This window comes from Arachis ipaensis, chromosome B09 (genome assembly GCF_000816755.2).
Source record: "Arachis ipaensis cultivar K30076 chromosome B09, Araip1.1, whole genome shotgun sequence".
Taxonomy (NCBI): Eukaryota; Viridiplantae; Streptophyta; class Magnoliopsida; order Fabales; family Fabaceae; genus Arachis; species Arachis ipaensis.
Window position 1 is genome coordinate 117468123 of NC_029793.2, and position 18398 is coordinate 117486520.

Sequence of the window (18398 nt, forward strand, 5' to 3'; positions counted from 1 at the left end):
TGAAAGAAATAAATTTTTGAATCTGCGACTTGATTTAAAAAATTTTCAGGTTTATTTTGCAAATTTAAATGATTTCTGATGGTTTCAGTGGCTAAGAGAAGGGGGTTGAATCTTAGCCCCTTTTTTGCTTAATAACCCTTGCTGGACTTAAAGGAGACTTTTCTATTTTTGCTCATCACTTTACACGAGACTTTTTCTTTTGTCTCATCCCTAGCTACGAGACTTTTCTTTTTGTCTCGTCACTTGGCACGAGATAATTTTGGTTTTTGCTCCTGTGCAGTAGAAACAGAAATGTAGGAGAGAAGAGTAGAAGATTACACCCAGATATATCCTGGTTCAGTTGCTAAGTGCAGTGCAGCCTACATCCAGTCTCCATCACAAACATGATGGAATTTCACTATAATCAATCTGATTACAAACTGTAAAGTGCTAACCCAACTTACAAGGGGATTCCCACAGAATCATGAAACACAACATAGATGAACAAAGGAACTCTAAGACATCTATGGCTTTTTCTTTTAATTTTGCACTCTCTGCCTTTTTTCGCTCTATGGCTTTTTCATACAAACCTCACTGTTTGCCTTTTTCCATGAGACTCAAGACATGACAAAATTAAACAGAAAAATACAAAATAGAATACATTGAAGGAGGAGAAAATCTGTAAGCTCGGGTAGCTCTGAGAATCCTGTGCCTTGCACTCTCACTGCTTACTTCTAACTCCTTGCTCCAAACAGTGGCTGTTCTCCCTTTTTATAGAAGAGAGAAGCCTCCACACTTGAAGCCAAAACCCAAACCAACTTCTTCCTCCTTTAACAAACAGAACCGGTTCGGCCACATAGAGAGAGAAGAGATAACCATGCAAAACCCAACATGCAATTACCTCTAGTCCTTTCTTGATCATCACCCTTCATCAATCCGAGCTCTCCATCATTGGCTTGCTCTCCAAGATGGATTTCTGGCCCTTGATGCTTCATGATGATAATGACTTCATTTTCTTTAATTTCTGCCTCAACCATCACTTCGCCACTCTAGCTACTTCCTGTGGTGGTTGAGCAGAATCAAAGACAAGCCATGCTTCAAGAATCTCCCTTGCTGGCCGAATCTTCTTCGTCCATTTTTGAGCATGAAGAGCTCAAGATTACTTCACCAAATCTAACCATATTTGGTGAAAATCTCAGCCACAGCTCATTTTTATTTTAGTATGTTTTCTTGCCATCATTGTGATGGTCTTTAGACATGCCTTTCCTTCTTTTCGGTAGCTCCATGTAGCTTCCATGGCTTCCTTTATTTTCTGTGTATTGACCGAAAGAGAGAAAGAGATGAGAGAGAAGAAGATATTCAATGGTTTTGATCAAATAATTAATGTAGCAAAGAGAAAGAATAAAAGTGCACTCATGTTTTCTACTTCCCTTTGCTGAGAGGCATGCATAGCCATCATAGCAATCAAATCAATCTTCTCTCACTTACTTATGTTCCCAATGCTTAAATTAAATTTAAAATCCATCTCTTAACAAGAAATGAAATCCGTTAGAAAGCATAGAGCCAATTTGTTTTCTTTCATTATGTATCAGACCAAGCATTGGATCTTTGATTTGATATGGGCTTAATGTTGAAGTTCAATAAACACTGGCCCATTTATAACATTTGCTTTCCTGATGAATTTGATTTCGGATCAAGCATAGGAAACTTTCATCAAAATTAAATATGGGCTTGGTTGCAGCAACATTGACTTTGGCCCTTTAATATAACAATTCAGCCACATAATAGGAAACATGTAGCAAGACTGATTGTTGGTTTTAATTTGGGCTAGCAACAAAATTCTTTTATTTTCGGCCCAACACAAAACCTGCACAACAAAAATTATTAATTAAGCAAATATGATTTAAGATCAAATTAATAATTTTGTAATTAAATATTTCAATAATGTTTGTTCATCATCAATATTAAATAGGAGTTTTCCAAACTCATCAATCTCCCCCTTGATGACAAACATTATTAAAATTGAAATGGAGAGCAATTTAAAGATTGAGTAAAGAATACTCCCTTTGAATTTGAATTTCTCCCCCTTGCTAAATGTTACATAGCTCCCCCTTGATGTATGCTTATTTTACCAAGGGAAGCACTAACCTGTAACATTTTAATCAAGCTTCAAAAATAATGTTATTTAGCATATTATGTGATGCTAAATGCTTGATTTATGAGCAGTTTTAAATTGATAATCAAAACTTATTTGATATCATAAACTGATTTACTGCTCAAACTTTTACACACACCAATCAACAAGAAAGTTTGTTCAAATATTTTTCTAAACAAGATATCAGAGCATTATTATGGTAAGAAAAATATTTGAAGCACATATGGTCAAAACATGGCAGTTTTTATGCTTTCCATAGTTTAAAGGAACTGCCAAAAAATTAAGCATATTAACCAAGATGAAACAGTGTTTTAATCATGCATATACATTCATCACGGTTAATTATCAACCAGTCTTCATAAAACAAATGCATTGTCAAATCATTATTAAACAATATCAGCAAACACAATGCAGTTTCAATATTATCATCAAGCTATCATCAAGCACCAAATATAACAAGGGTGATCATGAATTTTCAATAGAAAATTTCATCCCCTGTTTTCTATTTTCTCCCCTGTTTTTCATATTTCAATTTTCAGCTTTTCTCCCCCTTTTGTCATCAAAGGGGCATTATGTACCTGCAGCAAGAAAGCATTGGCAATATAACAAAATACTCATAAGATGCCAAATAAGTCAAAGTGTCAAGAAGCAGTGAGTATCAAGTCATGCTACTACAAAAGAAAGATTGAGCCTAATCATGCCAATATCAAATAATATAAAACAACAGTCATCAAATCATCTGATAGATGAAAAGTAGAGTCCTCAGCGCCTTCTTCACTATTATCACCCAGATCCTCCTTAGGAGTTGCTAACATCAGGCCGACCCTTTCTTTGTAATTTTTCCAAGCTTTCTCGCTCTCAGAGGCTTGCTTGCGAGCCTCTTTGTAAGATTGAATCATCATGTCTGCCATGTTTGAGAATTCATCCAAAATTTCTTTGATGGATTTGACTGTTTTGGAAGACTCTGACCGGGTCTCATTGTCACTATCCGATGCAACAGATTTACCCACTTTGGTTCCCTTAGTCGCTCCTCCTCCTCGGATTTTGGATACTTTGTTTTCTATTGCCTCATTCAACAGATCAACTTTAAAGTATTCAAAAATTCTAGTTAAAAATATACCATAAGGCAGGTTAACCTTTTTGGTGCTTCTAACAGAATCCCACATATGCCTAATCATAATATAGCCAAAGGATATCGGAGTAGAGGTAACCAAAGAAAATAATATGAGACAGTCATAAAATGTTACTCGGTTGTGTGAGCCGCTTTGGGGAGTCAAAATATGGGTGATGATTCGGTGAAGCAGAGAGTTGACTGGTCCTAGAACTTTGTGAGTTGGAATCGTTCCATGCAAGCCAGAAAGATTCTCGCAGATGTGCTGAAGAACTGCTTTGTATGAAATGCCGACTTGTGTATCCCATTTGTCTACCATATACGCTCGTGGTCCTTCATCGTTGAAGCCCAGGGCCGCTCCAATGGTCTCAGAATCAAGGGCTATTTGAACCCTTTTGACATAGGAATGAAGAGTGCCGTCAATGAGTCGCATATTGGCGTAGAACTCTCGGACTAGGCCAGGATAGACTGGTTTCTGAATGAGAAGAAGGGGCTTCCAGTTGAGGAGTTCAAACAGAGAGGAGATGTTGATGCCTTTGTTAGTGAGAGTGTCGAGACTAACAAGGTAAGTTGCACACAAGTGACGTTTTTCCATAACCTCATTGTGAAACTCAAAAGAGGTACAAGAGTTGAATCTGCTCGGATCAAAGTGGGAGTGAGTCTTGCCATACTTGTTTCTGAATTCCAGGGATTCCAAATTTGGAGGTTCGGTGGTGTCGTGAAGTGCAAAACCCTTAGTCTTTTGAGCACTCTTCCCGGATGCATGGGGAGTTGATCTTTTTGGTGGTGATTGTGGAGGGGAAGGGATGGGAGAAGTATGAGACTCCTCTTCTTCTGCCACGGGAACACTTTTCTTCTTTCTTGAGAAAGTTTTTGTGGCAATTATTTTTCTTCTCATTGTGTCTGTGGTGATGAAGATGATGTAGAATGGATGTGAATGTGTGTGTGAGATTGTGGAGTAGACTGTTTTTGATAGAATAGGAGCCTTTCACTTTTTCTTGGCGCGATTTTCTTTTTCATGGTGATGGAAGAATGAAATATGAAAGGTTGGTGAGGTAACCGAATGAGTGGGGAAGAAGGAAGGTGAGAGACACATTAAATGAGGACTGGAAAGAGAATTTGTTGGAAGTAATGACCATTAGTGGACGGTTAATGACCATTATGGAGAAGTTATTACCCAAGAATGATTTCCCTTTTAATTTTAAAATCTAAAACTGAAAAGTTGTTGCCTTAAATCAAGGGATTAGATAGAGAGAGGGATTTGATTTGACAATAACCACTTCCAATAAGATATGATGACACAAGGAAGAAGATTCCTTTTTTTTTGCATAGAGAGATAACTAACAAAACTGTTAAGGTGGGGTCAAAGAATTTTGGTGGGGCCCATAAAATTTTGAACTCTGCGTTGCCTCCCCCTTGACCACAGCTCATTTATCATCCTTGTATTTTTATCTCGTCCAAACCTACGAGACAAAACTGAACATAATCAACTTTTCACAATTTATCAATGAAACTTAAATCAAACAAACCCAAACTTTTTCTCAAGGTACAGAATCTGTCTTCACAGAGGGGTTTTGTAAAAATATCAGTAATTTGGTTTTCAGATTTTACAAATTGAATATCAATAGTTCCCTTTTGCACATGTTCTCTAATGAAATGATATTTTATCTCAATGTGCTTGGTTCTTGAGTGCAGAACAGGATTTTTTGAAATGTTTATAGCACGCATATTATCACAAAATAAGGGTATACTATTGATTTTTAATTTGTAATCTTCTAATTGTGTTTTTAACCAAATTAATTGAGAACAGCAAGCAGATGTGGAAATATATTCAGCTTCAGCTGTGGATAGAGCCACTGTGGCTTACTTCTTGCTTGACCACATGTTGAGTGAGCTTCCAAGGAAGCAACACATGCCGGAGGTGCTCCTTCTATCCACTCTATCTCCCGCATAATCTGCGTCACAAAACCCTACTGCACAAAAGTCATCAGATTTAGGATACCATAATCCATAATCACAAGTTCCCTTAATGTATCTAATGATGCGCTTAACAGCTGTAAGATGGGATTCTTTTGGATGAGATTGAAACCTTGAACATACACCCACACTTTGGACTATATCCGGTCTAGAAGAAGTAAGGTACATAAGAGAACCTATCATTCCTCTATACCTTGTTTCATCCACATCTTGACCCTCATCATCCTTTTCAAGTTTTATATTAGGATGCATTGGAGTTCCCATTGATTTGGAATTTTCTAGGCCAAAACTTTTTGATAAGCTCTTTTGCATACTTTCCTTGGTAAATAAAAGTACCACTAGGAGTTTGTTTAATTTGGAGGCCAAGAAAGAAGGTAAGCTCTCCCATTAAACTCATCTCAAACTCACTAGTCATGAGTTTTCCAAACTCTTCACACAAGGAAATGTTGGCTGATCCAAATACAATGTCATCAACATAAACTTGAACAAGGAGTATATCATCATTAGATGCTTTAATAAATAAAGTAGTGTCGGTGGTACCCTTTGAAATTGATTTTCCAACAAGAAGGCACTTAGCCTTTTATACCAAGCTCTTGGAGCTTGTCTAAGACCATAAAGGGCCTTAGTTAGTTTGAAAACATGATTTGGAAATTCTTCATGCTCAAAACCGGGGGGTTGTGCCACATACACTTCTCTATCAATAAAGCCATTAAGGAAAGCACATTTAACATCCATTTGAAACATTTTGAAACCTTTATATGCGGCATAGGCAAGAAGCAATCTAATTGCTTCCATTCTAGCTACCGGAGCAAAAGACTCATCAAAATCTATACCTTCTTCTTGATCGTAACCTTGGGCCACTAATCTAGCCTTGTTACGAACAACTTGTCCATCCTCACCAAGCTTATTTTTAAATACCCACTTAGTACCCGTTACCTTCTTACCATCCGGATGAGGTACTAATGTCCAAACCTCGTTCTTGTCAAATTGAGCAAGCTCCTCTTGCATGGCCTTGACCTATGATGGATCTTCAAGAGCTTGTTTGACATTGTTGGGCTCCATTTGTGACAAGAGAGCGAAGTTGCTAGGTTCGGTTTATCTTTTGGTGGAGGATCTTGTTGTTACACCATGAGAGGGATCACCAATGATGAAGTCATGAGGATAACCCCTCATAGACTTCCATTCTCTAGGCTTTCGGACAAGTGTAGAGCTTTGATGAACTTCTGGTGGTCTCTCTATTTCAGTTGCTCGTGCCAGCTCAGGAGACAAAATGGAAGTGTCTCCTCCAATCTGACGAGATAAAACCGTGCTGACAGATTCTTCATTTTGCACAGATTTGGAATTTTCTTTATTTCTTCCAGCCTCTTCACAATCTGAATCAACATCCTTCACAATACTGGGAATTAAATTAGAATCACAAAAAGTAACATGTATGGATTCCTCTATTGTCCTATGCTCCTTGAGATAAACTCTATAGGCTTTACTTGTGGTGGAATATCCAAAAAACATTCCTTCATATGATTTTGGATCAAATTTTCCAAGGTTTTCCTTATTGTTGAGCACAAAGCATTTGCATCCAAAAACATGAAAATACTTAAGATTTGGAGGGGTTCCTTTCCATAGCTCATATGGTGTTTTCTTTAACCCTTTTCTAATGATTGTTCTATTTAAAATATAACATGCTGTGTTCACAGCTTCGGCCCATAAGAATTTAGGAATTTCACTCTCACATAACATAGCCCTAGTCATTTCTTGAAGGCTTCTATTCCTTTTTTCAACCACCCCATTTTGTTGGGGAGTTCTAGGGCATGAAAAGTTATGAGAAATCCCTAAGTCATCACAGAATTTTTCAAAGTCTTGATTTTCAAATTCTCTTCCATGATCACTTCTCAAATGGGCAATTTTCAAATCCTTTTCATTTTGAATTTTCTTACAAAGGGTGGAAAAAGCATGAAAGGCATCATTCTTATGAGCAAGGAAAAGTACCCAACCAAATCTAGAGTAATCATCTACCACCACAAGACCATAGTGTTTACCTCCTAAACTTTGAGTTCTAATAGGACCAAAAAGATCAATATGTAATATTTCCAATGGCCTTTTGGTTGAGATTCCATCTTTTGATTTAAAAAAGGATTTTACTTATTTGCCCAATTGACAAGCGTCACAAGTAAGATCCTTATCAAACTTGATGTTTGGAATTCCTCTAACCAAATTTCTTTTGACTAGCTTAGAAATTTGATACATGCTAGCATGTCCCAACTTTCTATGCCAAAGCCATTTTTCAGATTCGAAGGATGTAAAGCATGTTACATTTTGTTCCTTTAAATCCTCAAGAGTTAATCCATACACATTGTTGCATCTTTTAGCTTCAAAAAGAACATCCCCAGTTTTCTCACAAACAACTAAACAAACAAACTTCTTAAAAATAACTTCAAAACCCAAATCACATAATTGACTAACACTAAGTAAATTATGTTTCAAGCCATGTACAAGAAGGACATCATTTATACAAGATGAGAAACTTTTACCCACTTTTCCAGCAGCCACAATTTTTCCTTTTGCATCATCACCGAATGTGATAAGTCCTCCATCATAGTCATCAAGCTTTATGAAGAAGGTTGTCTTTCCGGTCATATGCCTAGAGCATCCGCTATCCATATACCACATATTTTCCTTCCATTTGGATGCTAGGCACACCTACAAAACAAGCTTAAGTAACCTTAGGTATCCAAATCTTTTTGGATCCTTTTACGTTAAACCATCTTCTATGTCCTAAGCCATTGTAATCAAAAACAATTTTATAAACCTTATCACCAATCATTCTTTCACCAAAAAAACATTGAATGGGAAAGTGTCCATTTCGTTTGCATAGTCTACAAAATCTTGGAGTTGTTGTTTTGTTAAAGTAGGTTGGGTCTTGATACCTTGTATCATTTGAAGATGAAGCAATGTTTTCAAAATGAGATTTTTCAGATTTATAAACCCCAAACCAGCCTTATCATAAAGAGGTTTTTGACTAGCCAAGATTTGATTCAGATTTTCAGAACTTTGGGTGAACTTGGCTAAGTCTTCCTTAAGTCTTTTAACCTCTTTTAGCAACTCTTCATTTTGCTTAAAACAATCTACATATGCAAGAACATAATGGCCACTTTCACAGCTTCTAACTTGAGCTCTTAACTGCTTATTCTCTTCAACAAGATCACAAGCAGTTTCGGCCTCTCTCACTTTTTCTTTTAGAAAACTGTTTTCAGCCTTAAGAATGGTGATTTGTTGTTCAAGTTCTTGATTTTCCAACAGAAAACATCTTATTTTTTCAGAAAGGTGGTCTATCATAAGATGGAGATCTTCAGTGTTAGGGTTATGAAAGACTACCTGATCTATGTGGTCAGCCATGAGACATGTTTGTGACTTGGTCTCGGTTTCTTCAGCATCATCATCATCGGAGTCATTCTCCAAGTCTTCCCATGAGGCCATCAGTCCCTTCTTCTTTACTCTTTTCGGCTTTTCCATCAACTGTCATGGAATCTAAGCTACTGCTCTCAGAAATAATTAAAGCTTTTGTTTCCCACTCTTTTGTGAGACATCTCAACACTCTTCTCACTAGCACAGATTCAGAGTGTGTAATTCCCAGAGCATCTAAGCCAACAATAATGGCATTGAGCCGTTCGAACAATTCATCAATGGACTCTCCTTCCTTCATTGCAAACATTTCATACTCTCTATTCAACATGTCTGTCCGAGTCTTCTTTACAATGGTGGTTCCTTCATGGGTGATTTGCAATTCGTCCCATATTTCCTTTGCCGTTGTGCACCGTGATACTCGTCGGTACTCCTCAAAGCTGATAGCACAATTAAGCAGGTTTACTGCCTTGGCATTTAACTTTATTTTCTTCCTATCTTCTTCGGTCCATCTTGCTTCTGGTTTGAGAGAGACTACTCCTTCTGCACTTGTGGTAGTTGGAAATTGAGGCCCTTCCAGGATAATCTTCCAAAGTCTGTAATCCACTGCTTGTACAAATATCTTCATCCTCTCCTTCCAATAGGTATAATTTTTTCCATTGAAAAGAGGAGGTCTGTTGCTTGATTGTCCTTCAGTCAGATTATAGGACACCACATTTGAGCCACTGTTTTCCGCCATAAGGATCTTTACTCCAAGCTGCAAAGCTTGATCTCTTTGAGACCAAGCTCTGATACCAATTGATGGTTTCAGTGGCTAAGAGAAGGGGGGGTTGAATCTTAGCCCCCTTTTTTGCTTAATAACCCTTGCTGGACTTAGAGGAGACTTTTCTGTTTTTGCTAATCACTTTACACGAGACTTTTTCTTTTGTCTCATCCCTAGCCACGAGACTTTTCTTTTTGTCTCGTCACTTGGCACGAGATAATTTTGGTTTTTGCTCCTGTGCAGTAGAAACAGAAATGTAGGAGAGAAGAGTAGAAGATTACACCCAGATATATCGTGGTTCAACTGCTAAGTGCAGTGCAGCCTACATCCAGTCTCCATCACAAACATGATAGAATTTCACTATAATCAATCTGATTACAAACTGTAAAGTGCTAACCCAACTTACAAGGGGATTCCCACAGAATCATGAAACACAACATAGATGAACAAAGGAACTTTAAGACATCTATGGCTTTTTCTTTTAATTTTGCACTCTCTACCTTTTTCCGCTTTATGGCTTTTTCATACAAATCTCACTGTTTGCCTTTTTCCATGAGACTCAAGACATGACAAAATTAAACAGAAAAATACAAAACAGAATACATTGAAGGAGAAGAAAATCTGTAATCTCAGGTAGCTCTGAGAATCCTGTGCCTTGCACTCTCACTGCTTACTTCTAACTCCTTGCTCCAAACAGTGGTTGTTCTCCCTTTTTATAGAAGAGAGAAGCCTCCACACTTGAAGCCAAAACCTAAACCAACTTCTTCCTCCTTCAACAAACAGAACCGGTTCGGCCACATAGAGAGAGAAGAGATAACCATACAAAACCCAACATGCAATTACCTCTAGTCCTTTCTTGATCATCACCCTTCATCAATCCGAGCTCTCCATCCTTGGCTTGCTCTCCAAGATGGATTTTCTGGCCCTTGATGCTTCATGATGATAATGACTTCATCTGCTTTAATTTCTGCCTTAACCATCACTTCGCCACTCTAGCTACTTCCTGTGGTGGTTGAGCAGAATCAAAGACAAGCCATGCTTCAAGAATCTCCCTTGCTGGCCGAATCTTCTTCGTCCATTTTTGAGCATGAAGAGCTCAAGATTACTTCACCAAATCTAACCATATTTGGTGAAAATCTCAGCCACAGCTCATTTTTATTTTAGTATGTTTTCTTGCCATCATTGTGATGGTCTTTAGACATGCCTTTATTTTCTGTGTATTGACCGAAAGAGAGAAAGAGATGAGAGAGAAGAAGATATTCAATGGTTTTGATCAAATAATTAATGTAGCAAAGAGAAAGAATAAAAGTGCACTCATGTTTTCTACTTCTCTTTGCTGAGAGGCATGCATAGCCTTCATAGCAATCAAATCAATCTTCTCTCACTTACTTATGTTCCCAATGCTTAAATTAAATTTGAAATCCATCTCTTAACAAGAAATGAAATCCGTTAGAAAGCATAGAACCAATTTGTTTTCTTTCATTATGTATCGGACCAACCATTGAATCTTTGATTTGATATGGGCTTAATGTTGAAGTTCAATAAACACTGGCCCATTTATAACATTTGCTTTCCTAATAAATTTGATTTCGGATCAAGCATAGGAAACTTTCATCAAAATTAAATATGGGCTTGGTTGCAGCAACATTGACCATGGCCCTTTAATATAACAATTCAGCCACATAATAGGAAACATGTAGCAAGGCTGATTGTTGGTTTTAATTTGGACTAGCAACAGGATTCTTTTATTTTTGGCCCAACACAAAACCTGCACAACAAAAATTATTAATTAAGCAAATATGATTTAAGATCAAATTAATAATTTTGTAATTAAATATTTCAATAATGTTTGTTCATCATCAATATTAAATAGGAGTTTTCCAAACTCATCAATTTCAAATACATAATTATTTGGAGAGACTTTGCAAAATCTGAAGATTATCAAAGAATTTTCGGTGTAACTATATTCCTGGCAAAGCAGATCTCACTAGCAAAACGGATTTGTTTGAGATGTGAGTGGTTCCCGTTTTTTTTCTTTGTTTTGATGACCATATGTCGAAGGAACATTAGAATTTGGGACATGACATCTTTTTTCTACTTGAGTGGTTTGTGTTTTGTTTGTGGTTGTGGTGGTTTGGTTTTATTAGATGGTGTTTTAATTTAAGTGTTGTTTTGTGCTTAATTCTTTATATATTTTGTTTGAAGTTGTTTTGTGTTGTTTGACAATTGTAACTGTGTCACCACCTTGTTAAATTAATAATAAAAAAAAATCCAAAATACTTAAATGGATTAAGTTACATATTTCTGTTGATATCTTTTTTATTTGTATCTTGTATTTTAAGAGTCCTTTTTGTTAGAATATGAATAATTAAATTTTTATCACTTTTCAACATGTAATTTCTGTAAATTTCACTGATTTGGTTATTAATTTTTAGTATTCACTTAATATTGATGAAGCTCATTATATCTATGTATATGTTCGTTGTTCTAAAATAATTTTTTATTTGTGTTTGGTAACAAACATTGGGCAGGAACCAATTGATTGCAGCACGTCACTAGAATCCGAATGCAATCGCTGGATCTTTTAAATATGCTATAAATTGTTTTGGTCATCAGTGAAATTAAATCAAATTTAAATCTGTCGCATTCACGTCATGTTAAAGGAAATCACAAACAGATTAACCCTAATTTATTTTATAATCAATTACTATAATATATATACAGTGCTTGGTTGTTCCACAAGTACTGAAGTATTCAATTAACCATGTTTATATATTGAGCAATAGTACATGAATATGCAACTCATCAAATATATAAGTCAAAACTATATGTCGTGTAATACACATAAAGATAAAAGTTATTTAATTAGGAATCCCATATTTTCAAGTGAAGCCAAAAAACAAATAATTATTCGACAAAAATGGGCCATTTTGTTTCCTATTGTTATTCTTTGTAACACTAGGGTTACTCCATCGTTGCTTTCACATTATAAATGTGTTTAGAGTGATTGTTAGTAGTTTATTTAAAGAGTTAAGTACGATTTTGGCCTCTAAGATATAGGCTAAAAATTTTTTTTGTCATCAACCTTTTTTACATATAAAATCGTCCCTAAGGTTTAACTTGGTTTTAAAATTGTCCTTACTTTAAGAACTAAAATCGTATGGAGGTGACGGCGGAAGTGGAGACAGAGGTGGATCGTGAACAGCTTCTTCGTCTTCTTTCCTTTCTCCTTTTTCTTCTTCCCTTCCCCTTCGCAGGAACAGAAACACCCTCTTTCTCTTCTTTTTTCTTTTTAAACTTGGTTTTAAACATTACGAAACACTACAAGAAATTACCGAAATAGCGACCGATTTAGCGACCAATTATAGTGGTCGTTAAAACCTTGGTTGCTAATTAGAAAATAGCGACCAACTTCGGTTGCTAACCGTTAGCGACTGATCTTAGCGATCGATTTTCAACCAATGCTACCAAACCAGTACAAAATGATATTGGTCGCTAAATCGGTCGCTAATAAAATCGGTCGCTAAATGGCGACCTATTTTTCGGTTGATAAATTGGTCACTGAAGGAATCGGTCGCTAAATAGCAACCAACTCTTCGGTCGCTAAATCGGTCGCTGATGTCTGACTATAAAATCTAAAATCGGTTGTTAAATCGGTCACTGTTACTGATTTTCTAATTATAGATTTTTACTAATTTCACATATACCAGTTTTAAAACTTGATTTTCATAAATAATTATAATATAAAAAGTATTACATAGAGATCAATTTTTCAAATAAATACAAAATTCACAATTTCTATATAGAAATATAGAAATTAAAGGAGAGAAATTTCATAAATATGTTAAATTTATGATCCACAATCCAAATGTACATCATAAGCCAATAGCCCCAAATGTATACAAAGAACAAGCTTGAAGAGCGTGATGATAGCATTATTATTCTATGAAACGTTTATCTTGTCTTGAAATTGAGATACCTGATGCTATATGCAAATACAAAGAGAAATATTAAAACAAAAGCAACATGAGCCATAGCAACTTCTCCAAGAAAGTTGTAGGGATAACCCATTTGTTTCTCAAGGTAGTGTCTCACTGATAATGTGCCAAATCCAGGAACTGCAACTGGAGAATCTTTGTCACCTATCTGTAAGGTTAGTAGACCATATATGGTCCAAGCTGAACCACCTCCACCATATTGGAATTTGCTGCAAAATTTGAGAAGCAACTAGTGGTTTAGTTTGTAGTCAATTTCAGGTTAAAACTTTACTTATATGATTCAATATCTAATAGAAAGAATGGATAGACAATAATATAACAAAATAGATGTAATACTAGCTTCTTCATGAAGATTCTTGATTACCTATCAACTTAGAGCCAAAAAAGATTTCCATATGTGCATTTAATGTGTGATCTATATTCCTTAAACAAGAAGGATAATGTGCAATTTGCTTTCTTACTCCATGACTACAAACAGATTTGATCATTGGTTTTCTATACATACCGATTTTTTAAACATTAAGTATACTATTGAACTACGAAATATGGGAATCAATTTCATCCTCACTGAAATGGCTCTGGATCCCTATAATATCAGCAGGGAGGAAATAAGAATATTTCCGCAGATTGCACTCTCTTCTGGGGTCAAATCTCCTTAAACAAGCCAAAACTTCAAAGTTAGAGATAACAGTGACAAAGTTTATTGATAATGAATGGTGTATATAACATTCCTCTAAAATATATCAGCACACTTTTATAGTTTGAATCACATTAAAAATCATAGCAACCTAGTCCATATAAATGCAAGTTCAATCTTAGTTTTAGTTTGAAATTGTAGCCACTGGTCAAAATGAACGCAATTTGTTAATTTCTTTCTTTACTTTGCTGCATCATAAGTTTCAAAGTCCTTGTAATAATTCAGTTATTATTGTAGTATGCAGAACACTTAGAAATTGAACACTGCATAATCAATAAGATACTAATAATTTTACTTTTTAAAAGGCAATATGCTGAAAACTCGGATTGTTGGAGGAACGTAAGAGTACTACAACAAATATGGCCTTTAGCAACGCTAAATTTTGTAACGCCTTAAAACCGTTCTCTTAGATAGGTTTAGGCAACAGTTTTTTATAGTGTTACTGTTGAATTCAATTTTTTATTATTTTATAGCAACAAATTAAAACCGTTCTCTTTGACTATTTTAAAGAACGGTTTTATAACCGTTACCATGATTTGTATTTAAACAACGGTTTTTTATTGTTGTTTAAATAATTGTACAAAAGAAACGCATAAAAACCGTTGCCAAAATGCTACACTTTAAAACCGTTCTATTAGATGGTCTTAGACAACGGTTTTTACAGTGTTGCTGTTGAAGTTCAATTTTTCATTACGCTATAGTAACAAAATAAAACCGTTCTCTTTGACTATTTTAAAGAACGGTTTTACAACCATTACAACAATTGTTTATAAAACAACAATTTTCTAATATTATTTATTTCCTTAATTCTAAATATTCTTAATTTAAACCTAATATCCCAAATTTCTCCCTTTGTGCCCTAAATCAAACACAACGCACACACACAGAAGGAAAGAAAAGGGGAGAAACGAGGAACAGGGGGAGCTCGAGGGGGAAATGGAGAAGAAGAGGAAGGAGAAGCGAGGGAGGGGATGGCGCCGAGGAGGGTTTTGCGGTCGTCGTTGTCATCGTCAGGTGAAGGTAGAGGGGTGACCGAGAGAGAGTCGGATGTGAGGAAGAGAACGACATGCGTGAGAGGGAGACAGAGGCTGCGACGGAGCTGTCCCGCCGCCAACGCCTCGTCGTCGTCGTGCTTCAAGGTCACCGCTGCCGTCTGAGCCGCCGTCAGTTCTGCATCGTTGAGGGAAGCCCCAGATGGAGATGAGGGAGACGCGAGCCAAGGACCGCGACGAGCAGTAGAAGAAGATGTCACCTTCACTGGAGCCACGATCGCTGTCACCGTTCTGCCTTCCCCTAAGCCGCCAATACCACCATATTCTTCCAATCCGCCACACTCACCGCCAACGAAGCTTCTATTGCCGTCACCGTAGAAAGGGGGTTGCTGCTGCTGTCATGGCCGTCTTCCTTGCCGCTGTAACTTCATTCAATCCTCAACTGTTGGAACTCGCCGCTGTTACCAATCGAGGCCTCTGTTACTAATGGTTTACTGCGATACAAAACAGCGATGGAGAAAGGGACAATACTCGCCAGAGGAGGTTGCTGGAGCCGTTGGTCCGAACTGCCCTGCCTTTTCCCTGCTCCGGTGCCACTGCTACTGCTGGAAAGTGATAAGAAATGTTGCTGCTGTTGCCATGGATTAAGAAAGAGGGGTTTGTCGCAATTAATTCCTGCTAGTTCGTCACTCTGAGGTAGGGGATTTATTTTTAAAGTTTAATAGTTTTAATTTTAGAATGCCTACAAGTTGGTTATGCTGAATTGGTTTAATAGTTTTATAGTTTTGCTTGATAGTTTTATTTTTGGGGATTTGATTATGCTGAATTGGTTGTTATAAGTTGGTTTGCTTGATGGATTATATTGAAGTTTGATTACTGAATTGTTATCTTGAAATCTGAGTTTTAAAATAATTTTTATGCTTGCCTTGCATAATGTGTGGTGGATTTTTGTTGTTGTTCTTGCCTTCACAGAAAATGGGATAGATAAGAGAATTGTTTGTGTGACTTATGGTGGCACCACCGCTCCATTGGAGCAGCGGTGCGTTCTCTATGTTGACAACTTTAGTTCAGGTCATAGGGGAGCCACATCCACTGAGTATTTGTTCTTGCACATGCTCTTGTTCTTGTTCTTGTCAATGAAACTTTTTCTTGGATATTTGTTTGGTGATCTCTTGGAGGGTAATGAATACTATGTTGCTGGTTATGTTGAGTGTAGGTCTTTTTTGAAGGCACGATATGCTGTGATCTTCTTGTATCGGAGGTGAATTTTTCTGTGTATCCTTCTTTTATGTTTGCTTTTTGTGTGTTGTTGCTTACTACTTGTAACTCTTGTTCAGAGGAATTTTTCAGCCATTCTGTGGATCCCTGATGATCCCTTACTTAATTTCTTTGAGGCCACTGAAGGATTAAATATTCAAGGTCTTTAGTTTGTGGTTCATCCTCTTTTTGTACCATTAAAAAAGGGAAGGAAAAAGAATATAAATAAAATGATACCAATAACTCTACTAGCAATGCTTCACATTAGAATTTGCACTAAAAAATGTGATAAACTTAAATAAAAGACTTGATCATGTTGGTCGTTAGTTGTATGAAACAATGATGTTAACTGCTTTGTAAGATTTTTTTCCCTCTTCTTCCTCTAGATGATTCTTAATTTTTATCTTGATCACTAAAGGCTGACAAAATTCCATCATATATATAATTTCATCATATAATGCAATTTTCTTTGTTTTTTAACCTTGTCTTTAGATGAAGACCACTCAAAATGATAATTGGATATTTTGTAATGATGTTATTTTGCATGCCCACTTCATTTCTTCTTATTTCTGTATTTTGCTGAATGCTGTTATATACTTCAGTCCGTGAGATTTATTCTAAAGCAGTGAAGACTGCTATCGTGGATCATCATGCTGTATGATCTATAGCTAAGATTTTGTCATTTCATTATTTTTTTTTCATCTAATTCCATTTTGTCTTTGTTAGTAAGTGTAGCCTTAATACAATATCATACTATTGCAGGTAGTGGATAGTGGTCTCCTGTTAAAGCTTTCTTTCAGCACTATATTTGAGTATCTTCAGGTTAGCTTCACTCCACTGTAATTTCTTTGTATTAATTTCATGTAAAAATGCAGCGCAATCTGTTACGTGGTGTATATAGTTTTTTCCTGTCTTGGTGTTTGCCAGCAATAATTTGTTTATTTGTTTATTTTTCATTTCCATGGGTTCATCAGATTGCTAGAGCCACTTGTTATTTTGTAGCTTAACTATAAGTGCTTAATAATTATATATATATCTTGGCACAAATTGATCATTGATAAATATGTTTTTTATTTTGTAGATGCTGCAAATAATTTCAAAGCCAATGAAGGATATTGGCCCACGTGCAATGTTCTATCTTATCTGACTTTTATGTTCCTCAGAAGGAGATGGTATAAAATTGATATGTTGGTTCTTTCCATGAAAGTTTCATCCCTTATTAACTTCAATTTTGGCTTGAATGATTTTGTAATATGTTAAGATACAAGAATATTAACCATGTCAATTTCAACATCTGTGCTAGAGTTAGTTATTATTTAGAGAATTAGCATACAGATAACACTGCATAACTTAAGTAGTCCTGCTTAGATTGTGAAAACTGAAAAGTATAAGCAGAAAGACATTTATTGTATTTTGAAAAATGATGATATAATGTGATTGTGGATCTTATGACAATTTTTATAAGTCAAATTTGATGGGAAATGTTCAATTATTTTTTCTATAATAATTCGATTCAAATAGTATAGATTATTTATTGACACTAAATTAAAAAAAAAGTTGGAACTAATTTCATTCATGAGAAAACTATTGTAAATAAAGAATTATATATTATAAAAAACCGTTGTCAAAAGTCACATAAGGCAATGATATTAAAACCGTTGTCAAAGACGATTACAAAATGGCAATGGTATCAAAACCATTGCCAAAAAATGACATCAACGGTAACGCTTTAAAACCGTTGCCAAAAAATGACACGAACAGTAACGCTTTAAAACTGTTGGCTTTGTGAATAATAAAGCTACAACAGTTTAAAACCGTTGCTTATCTAGTTATGGTTTTAAACTGTTGCATCATGAAAGAGAATGGTTTAAAACCGTTGCTTATTGAGTAACGGTTCAAAACCGTTGTTTAAAATTTTCTTTCAAAACCGTTGTCTATGTCAGTAACTAAGGCAACGGTTTTCTTGTTACCGTTGCCTTAGGTAAAAAACCGTTGCCTTTGAGCATTGGCAACAGCCGCATATACCACAGGTCAAAAACCGTTGCCAAACCGTTGCCTAAAGTTTTAGGA

The 18398-nt window shown here is 36.0% G+C and overlaps 1 long non-coding RNA gene across 1 annotated transcript; it reads left to right on the top strand.

Annotated features, from left to right (window-relative positions):
- Positions 14934–17783, top strand: LOC107619638. The gene is made up of 4 exons (XR_001615730.2): positions 14934–15767; positions 16288–16332; positions 17091–17150; positions 17410–17783. It is a non-coding gene; the product is annotated as an uncharacterized LOC107619638 (long non-coding RNA).